Genomic DNA, 14728 nt, shown 5'->3' with positions numbered 1-14728 from the left:
TGGGGTTTCAGATGGTAAGAGGTCCTGAACAAAAATTTTAGAGGATTATTGCTTCATACAGCAGTGGTTCACCCAGGGAGTTTTAAAGATACTCATGCCTGTGTCCTGGTCCCATAAATTGTGATTTAATTGGGCCTGGGGTGTTGCATAGGTTTGAAATTTCTAAATGACCTCTAGAGGATTCTGCCGTGTACACAAGCTTGGGAATTCTATTGATTTATAGTTTGGGATGGTGGTATATTGTATGCTTATGTGACTTCTGCTCTTGAGGTCTTGAAAAACAGATAAGGTGCTGGACCCCAGATTTGTACAAACACCTTACCTTGGGGGTCTTAATTTCATTTCTGGTTGTTGCTGTTATGTAGAAAAACAACCGATTTTTCAGAAAATAATTTTTAAAAAGTTTTTTTTTTTTTAACATTTATTTATTTTTGAGACAGAGACAGAGCTTGAGCGGGGGAGGGGCAGAGAGAGAGAGGGAGACACAGAATCTGAAACAGGCTCCGGGCTCCGAGCTGTCAGCACAGAGCCCGACACGGGGCTCGAACTCACGGACCGTGAGATCATGACCTGAGCTGAAGTCGGACACTTAACCGACTGAGCCACCCAGGCGCCATTTGACCCTGAGCTTTTCTTTGTGGGAAGAGTTTTAATTATTAATCCAGTCTGTTAACTTGCTACGACCTAATTCAGCTTTTCTCTTTCTTTTTTAGTTACTTTTGTTAACTTATATGTTTCCAGCAACTTTCCTTTTCATCTGAGTTGTCCAGTTTGGTGGCGTACATTTGTTGGTTATTCCTTTATAATTGGTTGGTGGTAATTGATGTTTTCTTATTTCATAACTGATTTTGTGCTCTACTCTCTTTTTATCTTGGTCAGTTTCAGGGTTTGTCAGTTTTGTTGATCTGCTTCCATCTAGGTAGGATTTAACCTCAAAATCGTTTAAAAAATGATAATTATCTGATGTCTGTGATTGGACTATGGAATTTTAGGATGATGATTGTCTGGGATTGTTTTTTGAACATGAAATGGATACTTAGTCCCTGTAAAAACAACAAGAGAGAAACTAGATTGAAATACATAAGTAGAGGTGCCTGGGTGGCTCAGCTGGTTGAGCATCTGACCCTTGATTTTGGCTCAAGTCATGATCCCTGGGTCTTTGGATCTGTCTCTGTGTGGGGCTCTTTGACTCTGTCCCTCTGCCCTTCTCCCCTGCTCTCTCTTAAAAAAAAAAAAAAAAAAAAAAAAGTAGTAGTAAGGTGTCTAAGCTAGAGAAAGGGGAAGGATACTGATGATTGATTATAAGTAAGTTATTTAATTATAATCCTTATTTTTTTTTGCTTACCTTTTATTGGGTCATTTCGGGTGGTAGACAAATGAAATTCAAATATTTCAGTGTTCCATGGATTAAATAAGTGAGTAATCTGGGTCCGGACAAGTGTCGAATTGAAGTGCCAATGACAGAAAATAAGGTTGAAAATAATATTTCTCCTCTTCTGAGGAGACATTTCTGTTTGGGTTATTTTGCACATATAACATAATCTCACATATATTGTCTCCTTGCCTGTTTTACCATTATTTATTTATGTATTTTTGGTCTCTGTGAATTTCTGATAAAAACAAAGGAAAAAAAGAAAAACGTAGACCATCTTGCAGTCCCCCCTCCGACCTCCCGTGCAGTGATGTATAGACATGATATGTACCCTTGCAGTGACCCTTTTCTACCAGGGGGTGACATTCCTCATGGTTAGTGTGAACCCTGATTATGCATGGTCATCAGAAATGAATGAACTGGTAACGCAAAGGAATGGATGAATCCAGAAAAAATGAACCACATCATGCTGAAAAACAGACGATTTCCAGACTGACTGCGTTTCTGAAACCTCAGATGTCGAACATTGGAGATGCCTGCATTTCCAGGAATTTCTTACTGTGTATTTTTGGCTTTCTAGTATATAAGATTTCATTAAAAAATAGCCTCTTAAACTTTTCCTTTTAGAAGAGTATTGGGGCAGATCCATTAATATGAATGTGTCTAGAAGTGGGCTTTTTCAGAGGTTCTGTAGCATGACATGGGTTAAAAGTATGTGCACTTTCCATTTCTGTCAGGAACATTGGAAAGAATCTCCGTGAATGGAGTTACTCTCTCAATGGGCTTTGTATAAAACTGGCCAAGCATTAGATTCATATTCTTTCATAGGTCCAATTAGCATTCAAATATTATTTCTGAAGTGTTGGATTTAATATATTTTAGAGCTTCTTGACCCTCGCCCCCCAACTTTCTCCCCCCCCAATTTTCTAATTACAGCCTCAAATTATTTCTAGTAATTTTAGAATTTCTTTTCTTGAAGATGGCATTTGTTTTTACAGGCAGTGATGGTTAATGAAACCCTTCCTTCTCTGGAGGAATGGAATATGATTTCCTAAATTGAGTAGAATTTGATTTATCCTAGTCTTCTGATTGAAGTGCTAAAATAAATCAGAAGATTCAGCAAATTTAATTTGAAGCTCCCTGAATTTTTGAAGTGGTAGGCATACGAATGATTAACTAGAAAAAGCAAATTTTTGGAAAGTTGAATGAATAGAAGCCCAGAGTGCTTTGAGTTGACCAGAGCATTTTGATCGGTTTCCCTTCCCTTTCCCCCAGATGCAGAAATGATAAATGCTACATCTTAAGGTTATATTTTACTGCTTTCTTTCTGGTTCTAGAGTACCGAAGTTAATCTAGCATAGTTTTGTAACTTTTTTTAGGCACTGTTATTTTCTTGCTGCTGTATGTAAGTTTCTTCGGTTAGCTTCAGTTTTCTTAATTTGCTGTTTTTCCTTCCCAGTGAGGTTTCCTACACGTATGTATATATTTAATAGCTTTATCACCCAGAGTTTCACTTTGGCTGGTAATTGTTCCTTTGGGAAGGAAAGTAAGGGGGAAACTTCATAAATTCATATTGTGATAGAAGGAAGCAGTAGGACACGAGTTAGCTGTAAATGTCAGAGAAGGACGGGGAGTAGTCACGAGTGACAAGTTAGCGTGGAGAAATCAGTCGGCACCCTTCCGCTCTCGTTCCAAACAGACTCATTCCCTTTGCAGCTGCTTGGTGTTCTAACGAGAAGTTACTGTTAACCTAAAAGAATTAAAACAGCCAATTATTTTACCAGCAAAATGGGTTTATCCGGGGATAGTGGAGAACTGCAGTCTGAGACATGCAATCTGTGGCAGGCCAGTCCCCCAGACGAAGGAGAGGAATGTTAATTTATTGAGAAGGAGGAGGAAGTTGGGAGGGGTTGTTGGGAACAGAAAGCCCCTCGGAGAGAAGCAAGAGTTCAGGGTGACAACGGTTTCTCTTTGGCTGACTTGAAGGGGTAGCACATTCCTTGTCGGAGATGCGGTGTCCCATCTTTTCCCGTTGGGACCTGTAATTGACACTGCTTCCTGTAATTGATGTTGAGTGGGCCAGGCTCCCCTTTCTGGCCTCCTGGTCCTTTTTAGTGAGGTTTTCCTTCGCTCATTTTCACATTACAGAACCACTGCTTTTGTGGGTAAGGGGTCCCAAGTTGTCATGTTTTCAGTGAAGATAATCAGAATTCCTTGGCTTTTTGTTTTTAATTATCTTGTACTAGAGATTCTTTGACAATCGTTTGCTACAAACTGGGCTTTGGTTTCGGAAGAACACAGGGGGGCTGTTTGGGATATTGAGGAGGAAGGGATATGTACTGGTACTTTGGGATAGGATGTTAGCAGGTGTGGATTGAAATATGTTTGCTTTCGGGACTTCGAATCGGGAGTAAAGGCAGTTTCCGTGAGCGTTTGGCAGGTTTGTGGCTGTAGACACTGAGTTCTTTAGTATCTCAGATTTCCCTTTGCAAGTCCTTTGACCAAACTTGTTTCACCTGTAGCGGATGTACAGGGTTTAGGGGCTGCCTTCCGCACTTGTTTCATTTCTAGCTCACATGATGCTTCTAGTCTTTTTTTTTTTTTTAACTGACTTCCATCATCTGTTGTCTTTTTTAACAGGGGGATGTACATAAACGCAATCATGTAGAGATGGTTCCTGACTAGACCTACCCCTTTGTAGGTTTCAGGCTCGGGACTGATGACTGATGGCCTCTGAGACCGGCTGAGACAGAATTGCAAGCCAGTGGAGCAGGGGCTCTGGGGGCAGACTCATTGGGTTCAAATCTTGGCTTTGCCATTTCCTAGCAGCGTGGTTTCTGGGGCACTTGCCAACTTTGGGGAGCCTTGCTCTTCTCATCTATAAAACAGTAACTACCCCATAGAGTTGTAAGGAGTAAAGGAGAGCATGTAAATAATAAATAAAGGGTTGAGAGTGATGTACCAAGAATAGAAACCTGCCCGGCAGCCGGCAGAATAGAGGACGACAGAAAGAGTAAGAACATTCTTGAGAAAGTTTCAGACCTGCGTGTGCAGCATTGACCACACTTTTGAAGAGAGGGGCACAACCACCTAGGTGTCCTTTTTAGCTGTTAGAAGTAATAGGGGAGAATTATGAGGGGATAATTTGTCAACCAGAAAGGTGATGACAGGCCTCTTTGTGGATGTTTAGAACAGGGCAGGAGGAAATTAACGCCGAGTTAGTGATTTGGGGTGTTGGTGCGAAGAGAGTGACAACTGCGGTGTTGTGGTTTGGGCGGAGTTAGTGTGGATAACTTGTCACCAGTTCTCAAAAGACTGCATGCTTGTCTAGTGATTTATGGTGTTAAGGGTCTTTACGATCCAGTGGAATTTGATGAGTACGCTCAGAAGGTAGCTTATTGTTCAGATGATTCTCGTTTGCACGGGGGCAAGTTCCAGAGGCACTGGGGAGCAAGCAAGGATGAGAAAAAGTCCAGCGATTTTCCTTCGATGGGTGAGAGAGAAAGATTCACGCGGTCAGTGAGTGAATGCACCAGGCCTGTAGAGAATTCCTGATATGAGCGTGGGGCTCTTTCTCCTAGAGGTCGGGGTGGTGGCTGTCTGTGCCCAAAATGGGAGCGCTGAAAGATACAGAATAGTTCACAGGGGAGGTGAGGTGGAAGCTGGACCCCAGGGGTCCTTCAACCCGAGCGGGAACTGTTTTCTGCTGGATGGTATCTTCGTAGAAAATTCCTTACCCTATTAAAAAAAAAATGTTTACTTTTTAAATTACTAATTTGATTATAGTCTTTGTTTTTGTTGTTTCTTTAGACAGTTTCTCAGAAGAGTGTCCCCCTGAACACATGGTACCCTGGGGTTGGGACTATGTTTTTTTCATTTGTTAATTCATTAAAAAAAATTTTTTTTTTTTAAATGTTTGTTTATTTCTGACAGAGAGAGCGACAGAGCATGAGTGCGGGAGGGGCAGAGAGAGAGGGAGACACAGAATCCGAAGCTCCAGGCTCCGAGCTGTGAGCACAGAGCCCCATGCGGGGCTCGAACTCATGGACCGTGACATCATGACCTGAGCCGAAGTCGGACGCTCAACCGACTGAGCCACCCGGGCGCCCCTAATTAATTCATTTAAAAAAAAAATTTCTTAATAATTTTTGAATGAGCCCGATGTTTTTATTTTTCTTTATTTTGCTTGTTTTACTTCAGGTTTTTTAATTCCACATATGAATGAGAACATACCGTTTTTGTCTTTCTCTGACTTATTTTGCTTCTGCTCTCTAGCTCCATCCATGTTGTTGCCCATGGCAAAATTTCCTTCTTTTCGCGGTTGAGTAATATTCCATCGCTCGTGCGTGCGCGCACACACACACACACACACACACACACCCCACTTCGTCTTTATCCATTCAGCTATCGATGGACACTTGGGATGCTTCCATAATTCGGCTACTACAAATAATGCTGCAATAAACATAGGGGTGCATGTATCTCTTTGAATTAGTGTTTTTGTATTTTTTTGGTAAATACCCAGTAGTGCAATTGCTGGGTCCTAGGGTAGTTCTATTTTTATTTTTTTGAGGAACCTCCATAGTGTTTTCCACAATGGCTGTTTGTATTCCTACCAACAGGGCCGTAGGTTTCCTTTTTTTCTACATCCTCACCAACACCTTTTGTTTCTTGTGTTGTTGGATTTTAGGCAGTCTGGCAGGTGTGAGGTGATACCTCTTTGTAGTTTTGATTTGCATTTCCTTGAAGATGAGTGATGCTGAGCATCTTTTCGTGTGTCTGTTGGCCATCTGGATGTCTTCTTTGCGGAAGTGTCCGTACCTTCTGCCCATTTTTTTTTTTTTAATTTTTTTTTTTAACGTTTATTTATTTTTGAGACAGAGAGAGACAGAGCATGAACGGGGGAGGGGCAGAGAGAGGGAGACACAGAATCTGAAACAGGCTCCAGGCTCTGAGCTGTCAGCACAGAGCCCGACACGGGGCTCGAACTCACGGACTGCGAGATCATGACCTGAGCCCAAGTTGCCCGCTTAACCAACTGAGCCACCCAGGCGCCCCCTCTTCTGCCCATTTTTTAATTGCATTATTTGGGGATTTTTGGGTGTTGAGTTGTATCAGTTCTTTATGTATTTTGTATGTTAACTCTTTGTTGGATATGTCATTGCAAATATCTTTCCCATTCTGTAGGTTGCCTTTTTGTTGGTTGATTGCTGTGCAGAATCTTTTTATTTTTTTGATGTACTCCCAATAGTTTATTTTTGCTTTTATTTTCCTTGCCTCAGGATACGTATCTAGAAAAATGTTGCCATGGCTGATGTCAGAGAAATTATTGCCTGTGCTCTCTTCAAGGATTTTGATGGTTTCATGTCTCACATTTAGGTCTTTAATCCATTTTGAGTTTATTTTTGTATATGGTGAAAGAAAGTGGTCCAGTTTCATTCTGTTTCATTTGGCTGTCCGGTTTTCCCAGCACCATTTGTTGAGGAGACTTTTCCCATTTGATATTCATTCCTCTTTTGTAGAAGATTGATTGACCATATAATTGTGGTTTTATTTCTGGATTTTCTATTTTATTCCATTGATCTGGGTGTCTGTTTTTATGCCAGCACCATACTGTTTTAATTATTACCACTTTGTAATATAACTTGAAATCTGGAATTGTGATAGTGCCATATGTTTTTCAAGATTTCTTTGGCTATTTAAGGTCTTTTGTGATTCCGTACGAGTTTTAGGATTGTGTGTTCTTGTTCTGTGAAAAGTACTGTTGGTATTTTGATAGGGATCCCATTAAACGTATAGATTGCTTTGGGTGGTATACACATTTTAACAGCATTTGTTCCAATGGTTTGGACTAACTTTGCATTCCCCTTTTCTATTACATTTATACAGTATCCCCTTTGCTCTTTACAGCCTTGACAGCCTTTTGAAGCTACTGTAGCTTTGTTGTAGTTTGCTCTTGTCATTAGGAGGGTGCGTAAAAACCAGGTCTGTCTCTCCAAAGAGCTAGATAGTAATAGGAGTCAGGGGTGTAGGTCGACACTTTCGTACCCTGGAAAGGTTGGGAGTGCAGGAGGGAAAAGGCTCACCGGAAATTTGGTGTCCTGAAAACTCAATTTCAGTAAAGTACATTTTGGGCTCAGTGCATTGAATCTGTGACCTCCTGTAAGATCCTGCATTTTTGCCTAATGTTTACTTAAGCCTCTAACTTTTAAGAGGTACCCCTCCCGCTCTCCTACCAGGCTCAAGCCCTCCCCAGAAGATACTCACTTGGTTTTGCAGGATTATGGAGATCCAGCAAACGTAACAAAGGCATTTTCTTTTTTAGGTGCCTTTTTTTCTCTGGCCTCATAGCTTAGTTACTTATTGGCACGGGACTCCTAAGTTAGAATGCTGGTGTTTTTTTTCTGTTGCTTTCTCTTGAGGGCTAATGATTTCTGCTGGAATGCAAATGAAGCATCTCAAATTTTCCACATCTTTACTATGAAAAATCCCAGACTGTGGCAAATGAGAATATTTTATTAATTCCTGGAAATACTTGCTAAGAATACTTCTCTAGAGTACTTATTTGTAGAGTAAAAATTGTGACTTCAATTTCCGTTACCATGCGGTGAACATAATTTTTGTGAAATAGTGGCTGTAAGGATCTAGAATTAACACTATATGGCTCGTGTTCACCAAATCTGTATTTGATACATTCAGTGCAGTATTGCGAGTTCTGGCTGTTTAACCAGCGGAATTATTCATTACAGAAGTTGATTTTTAAAAAAAATTTTTTTTTTTAACGTTTATTTATTTTTGAGACAGAGAGAGACAGAGCATGAATGGGGGAGGGTCAGAGAGAGGGAGACACAGAATCTGAAACAGGCTCCAGGCTCTGAGCTGTCAGCACAGAGCCCGACGCGGGGCTCGAACTCACGGATCGCAAGATCATGACCTGAGCCGAAGTCGGCCGCTTAACCGACTGAGCCACCCAGGCGCCCCTACAGAAGTTGATTACGGACAGCTTATCGGAGTTGACTTACAGTTTCATTCATTGTTTTTCATAATTAACCAGATAAAAGGATGACAAGTCAGTCATTTTCTTTTTAATTAAAGTAAGGAACTTACAAACGATTCTTCGGTTTTATGTTCTGTTATGTAGAGAAGTTCACAGGCAACCAGGACATGGGGTAATTATTCAGGAATTTCATTTGCTAGTATTTGTGTGTTGAAGGTACAGAGGGGAATGAGAGGTTTTACAATGTCTTTGCCAAGTCAGAATTGCCTTGTAAAGGACCTTACAGAAATTCCTAACTGTTTCTGAGCCTTTTAAGCGAAGAAACGGAAAGTTAGTACTCCTTCGATAGTTGTGGTAGGGTGGCTCATGCTAGCTGGCCGAAGGAGTGGAGGGATGCCACTATCCCCTACTCCGGGAGAAGAGAGGAGTGTTGGTGACAAAGCCCTTCCTCCCAATTGGAGCTTCCTTGTTAAAGTACATAATATAATTCTCCCAGGCAATAGTGCGGGAAGCAAAAAAGGGAAGAGGGACTTAAAAAAAAAAAGGACTGAAGTGAGTTAGCACATGATTTGTAGTAAGTAGTATCTCTAGGTCAGCAAGGCAGACTGAATGAATGGGTAAGAAACTGGGAGATCTGGATACCAGAAATGGATAAAGGGGAGAAAGTGCATGGAAATAAACACAACATGGTTTTGGGATCAAGGTGATACCGGACTAATGATCTGAATTTGCATAGCAGCTGTTCTGCTACCCTGCAGGAAGATACCTCACCCAGCTGACAGGCTCTGACTGTAGTGCCTTCGGGTTTTGAGCCGAGTCACTTGGGTATACCCATAAACTAGTTTAAAAAACGACATGGTTGATTACGATTTGCTTCTAGTAATAAGTTAGAGAGGGGTACTTTTGCTTCGTCGGGCAGCCACCCGGGGAGATTTGAGATGGAAACAATGTATGTTACTGCCCTTGGTGAGCAGATACCCTTTCTTCATGGTCTGACTAGTAAGCTGGTTCCTGGAAGGCAGGAGACTGGTTCTTTTTCATCTCAGAGTTTGACATACCACCTTACATACAGTAGGAACTCAGTTAGTCTCTGTTGATGCTATACATTTGGTAAGCATTCACTGTTGAACCTGCATGTTGCCCATCTGGCCACATACCCCAGAGCAAGCTTATTCTGGGAAAACTATTAACCTCGTATTGCTTTACTGTGTGTGCGTTTTGTTGAAATTAAGCTGTGACCCGAAGATGCCTTACGAAAGACATTGCCTTATTGTAGGTTGGATGGTTTCTAACACGAGTGGAGGATAGTAGCTGTGGGTGGTGCTGTAGAAATCTCAGGTCAGGGGCCTAGGCAAGTTTGAGATTCTCACCGTGCATTCTGTTGGATTTGATTTTTTTTTCTTTTTTGTATTGTTTTAAAACCCCTAGCAACTTGGGATCGTAGGAAAGACAGAAAGAGTGCTGTACTTGGCATGGCATAGAACCTGGGTTTTGTGCTGGTTGGACTTGTGCTTGGACTTCATGCCTAATCTTGACCTTGTCGATGAAGTTTTCTGTAAGGAAGCCATGTTTTATGTTTTTTTCTTTCTTTCTTTTTTTTTTTTTAATATATGAAATTCATTGTCAAATTGGTTTCCATACAACACCCAGTGCTCATCCCAAAAGATGCCCTCTTCAATACCCATCACCCACCCTCCCCTGCCTCCCACCCCCCATCAACCCTCAGTTTGTTCTCAGTTTTTAAAAAATATGGAACGCTTCACGAATTTGTGTGTCATCCTTGCACAGGGGCCATGCTAATCTCTGTATCGTTCCAATTTTAGTATATGTGCTGCCGAAGTGAGCACCATGTTTTCTGTTTCAAGTAGTTTCATGGTTTGGCTTCTGTTGTTTTTCAACCATTCTTTGAAAGACCTTCTCCACTACCAGATTGTTAGAAAAAGATCCTTTCGTGTTTCTTCTAGTCCTTTAGTGGCTTCATGCTGTATATTTTTGCTGCATTTAGAGCTTTGCGTAGTATATGGGCAAGGTAAGGACTCAGTTTGGGATCTCCACCCCCCCCTTACTGTGTACTCATTTAATTAATAGTCTTTACCCCAGTGATTTGAAACGCCACCTCCATTTTATACTGAGTTCCTTGGTATATTCATTAGTTCCTGCACTTTCTAATCTGTTCAGTTATTAGGTTTATTTCCTCAGATGTCAGCACCACACTGTTTTAACTATTGTAGCTTTATAATGTTTCAGTATTCTATAGGGATGGCCCCTACTCTTTAGTCTTCTTTTTCAGGAGTGCCTTGTCTATCTTTGCTTGATTTTCTACAAGAACTTTAAAATCGCCTTGTCTAGCCCCTAAGGGAATCGCTGGGGGTGCTGGAAAGAAAACCTTCCTCTGTGATGAATGATCCTGGATTCTTAGAGCCCCATCTGCATTGTAAATCTGGAGACTTGGTTTCAGACTTCGTTCTGACGTTCACTGGTGCTGCAGTGAAAAATTAGATTTGTGTTTTACAGCTTTGCAGATGTGTACAGGTGCTTTTAAAGAATTACTGTGTACTTGCTGTTTTTGTCCCTTTACTTTTTCAATCAGTAGATATAACCATTAGAACACGCCTCAATTTTTTAGCGTTGCAGAAGGGCCCTCATACTTGCAAACGTTGGAGACAACTGGTTGAGAGTTCTCTAAGCTCTTCTCTGTTCTAAAATTCAGTTCTAAATAATAAAAGGTGGTGTATCATCAATCCAATCAAGGATTGAATTTAAATCTTTGTAGCCACTGAAAGGGCTACTCTACCAAGAGAAGCTGCAGAAACGTTTCTTGGCAAGATCATTTGTCTGTGTCTTTCTTTTCCTCTGTAAGCAGTTGGTGTTTTGAAAGGAAGCATATTGTCTAGATTTTCAAAGTTCTCTAAAAACAGGATGGGGGAGTGCGTTATTTTCGAAGCTTGTAACACGATTGCATTTTAAGCGGAATTAAGTGCTTTGAAAGCTTGAATTTGTGTTGTCATAGTTGAGTATTTATGATTGAAATAACTACGCATATGTCTTCTTCCCTTTCTGTGTGATCATTGTTAGGTCTAGCGAGAGCCTCTGGACAGAATGGTTGGTTTATAGGAGAAGACAATCAAGGCTGTGGTAATTCTCAAAAGTAAAGCTTTACATTTTGAAGGGCAAGTCACATCTATAGTTTGTATGATTCTGTAACAGATGGGGAAATCATGGAACAAATGATGAGAGAAAATTGGCCTTTATCTGTTGGCAAATGGCAGTCAATGAAGAGATGACAATTTTTTTGGCTCCTTTTGGAAAATTACTTTCAGGATTCATTGATTTAAAATTGCTACAGGACTTGGGGCGCCTGTGTGGCTGAGTCGGTTCAGTGTCTGACTCTTGATTTCAGCTCAGGTCATGATCTTGCTGGTTCATGAGATCAAGCCCTGAGTCCGGTTCTGCACTGACAGTTTGAAGCCTGCTTAGGAGTCTCTCCCTCTCTGTTTGCCCCTCCCCCACTTGCTCCCTCTCTCTGTCTCTGTCTCTCTCTCTCAAATAAGTAAACATTTAAAAATAATAATAAAATTGCTACAGGACTTAAAACTCTAAAAACATTTACCAGAAAGTGTAGAATTGTATACTGAATAATATTCTGAAGTTAAGGTTGAGGTTCGGGATATGTTGAGTCTAATTAAACCAGACTCAGTCTATTTAAGATAGGTAAATAATGTACTTAAGGAGGAATAAACATAATTAGATAAGCTGATCTAAATTACCATTATTAAAATTAGAAAGGTTGAAGAGGGGAGTTTAAGAAAACAAAAATATAAGCAGAAAATAATCCTGAGAATGAAAGTCAGTTTATTGAATCTTCAGATGTTGTTTGTGTGCTGAAAAGGAATAGAATGTCCCAGGAATGTGAGACTTCTTCAGATAAAGCTCTTGAGTTTACATTTCCTTTTTTCAAGAGTACATGTGACTAGAATAAATCAGAATCCGAGCCCCAATTCCACATTCCTGGGAGGGAAACTGGCCCCTTTTGGGTAGCGCCTGTCTCCGTCCAGTCAGCCTCCAGTCAGCCGTGGCTACAAGGTGGGGGTGGGGGTCACAAAGCCCAGGGTTTCAAAGGGTCATTAACCCCTCACGTTCCTACTAAAGTCAAACGGCACCTTAAAATGGATTTGTGTTTCAGTTGTCATCACAGATTATGTTTTGGGAAATAGGTATTTTTTTCCTTGGAGTTCAGTTCGATCTTGCGGACTCTTTGCAGTCTTAAAAAGCTTTAATTTACAGTCTATTAGAGTGCCCGTGTAGCACCGTCCTGGCGAACACTGGGGTTTTTCATATGTTTTAATCTCCACTAATCTAGTAAGTGAAAATGGTGTAACACATCGTGGCTTCAGTTTGCATTTCTTCAGTATTATGGAAGGTTGGGCATTTTTGCGGATCTGCTTTTTCCACTAGCCATCAGGTGGATGGTAACTTAGTTCCTTTCTGTTCTTGTTCAACCAGATTGGTGGGCTACAGGGCGTCTTTTGTAGCGTGCTACTTTGGAGGAAGTTTCAGCTTGTTCTATCAGCCATCAAATTAGCACTAAAAATGGCTCATCTCAGGACTGGCTCAGGTGGAGTGAAGTGCCGGCAGAGCATTAAAGGGAAGTGGTCACAGGGCAGGTGTCATGGTGGGAACCGTCGTGATTGGTCGACAGCAAACCGTCACTGCAAATCGAGCTCAGCGTGGACGGAGGACTGTATGGTTTAGAAAGTTACTTTATGTAGGCAAGCGACAAAGTCCTCTGAAGGCTTAGAGATCTGGGTCTGGCGTGGCGTTGTCAGTAGGTGCGTTTGTATGAGGGGTCTTGCTGTTTAACATTAGGTGAATGTTCCGAATGAAATCGTACCATGACGCAGCCTTTGGAAAGATTTTTGCACGTATCTCGCGTTTAAACCTTTCCTTTTGTTATTTCTTCAAAGCTCAACAGAGCTGGGCGGGCCGATAACGTGTAATTCTCTTGAAATTTAAAAACAATCACATTACGGTAGGTTGGTTGGGGTGTAGGGCGTTTTCCACCTCTGAGAATGTTAGAGCTCGTGCTTTGGATTGTCTTGAACATATACTCCATTTGGCTGGATGTTTCTTTAGATTTTAATATTCATGAGCACTGTCATCATGCTTCTTAACATTGAATTAAAGCCAAGGTAGGGCTGTCGAAGGCATTTTCGCCTTTCTTTTGCGTTACTTCCTTGACTGGGCTCTCTCCGTTTCTGGGTTTCTGCCAGTGCAGATGAAGGTTGACTTCATTAGCTCTCAGTGTACAACAGTGAATGGAAAACATAAACATGCGTCTGTTCTCGCATGTCGAACTTTCCCCGTCCCCTTTGCAACCAACTCCTTTGGGGAAGCTGAAACTGAAGACCCGTGGCTGAATAGCATTTTAACAGTATTTCTCATTAATATGCTTTGTCAGTCCTCAATTTGCAAGAAAGGCGCTGTCAGGATGTTCTTGGTTTGAAGCCTGGATGCTTTGATTTCCGTCCTGTTAATTTCTTATCCGTGACCCTCTGCTGGGAAATGCCCTCCCCCCCCCCCTTCCCGTTTGATCACATTCAGGAGAAAAAGTAAAACTTCTGATATCTTTTTAAAATTGTTCACGTATTAATAAGATTGCCACCTCTTCCTCTCTGTGTGAAGATGTAATATAGTACATACTTTTGCTTCAGTAGTTTTTCCGAATTTTGACCTTTTTTATTTGAGAAAAAAACCTAAAGGAAGGCATAAGGTGGAAAGTTGTTGATTATTCTCTTTAAATGTCTTTCCTCTTACAGATGTCATCTTTAAGTGTAGGTTTTAAACCAGAAATATCCCCTACAACTTGACTCACAGAAAGTAATTTGGAAGAGATTTAAGTGCACATCAGATCTACATGAGATCACTGGATGAGGTCACCAAGGGAAAGGTCCAAATAAACACATCTAAAATCTGGTAATCTCGTAATTCTCTGGCATTTTGGAAGATGATAGGTACTATAGAGAAAAAGAAACCATTAAAGATGTTGCAATTTTGTGTGGGGTGGGGTCAGAGAAGATAGTATTTGAATAGAGATTTGAAGGAGGCTCGAGGGGTGTGGGGTGGGTGGGGAGGGACATTCCAGGAGAGGTCATAGCAAATGCAAAGGTCTTCCTCTTTGGAATGGCTGCTCCCTGGTGTGTAGAGGGAATTGGCCTAGGAAGGCAGCCAGGCCTGAAGTAGACTGAGAGAAGGGGGTGGGGGTGTGAGAGAGAGGGGATGAGAGAGATAGAGAGAGAGAGAGAGAGAGAGAGAGAGATGAGGACAGAGTGGTAAAGGGAGGGAAGGAGGCAGGTCAGGTA

The 14728-nt window shown here is 41.3% G+C and overlaps 1 protein-coding gene and 1 non-coding gene across 5 annotated transcripts in view; one reads left to right on the top strand and one right to left on the bottom strand.

Moving 5' to 3' along the window:
- The window catches only part of WASF3 (WASP family member 3), a 134707-nt gene that overhangs the window by 22097 nt on the left and 97882 nt on the right, over window positions 1-14728 (top strand). The gene's annotated exons all lie outside the window — the stretch shown is intronic.
- On the bottom strand, window positions 10113-10216 carry LOC128776637 (U6 spliceosomal RNA). The gene has a single exon (XR_008421803.1). It is a non-coding gene; the product is annotated as a U6 spliceosomal RNA (small nuclear RNA).

Source organism: Panthera pardus, unplaced genomic scaffold, assembly GCF_024362965.1.
Source record: "Panthera pardus isolate Hobbes unplaced genomic scaffold, ASM2436296v1 HiC_scaffold_1, whole genome shotgun sequence".
Classification (NCBI taxonomy): Eukaryota; Metazoa; Chordata; class Mammalia; order Carnivora; family Felidae; genus Panthera; species Panthera pardus.
Note: the sequence above shows the minus strand (reverse complement) of the source record. Positions and strands in the feature narration are given on the sequence as shown.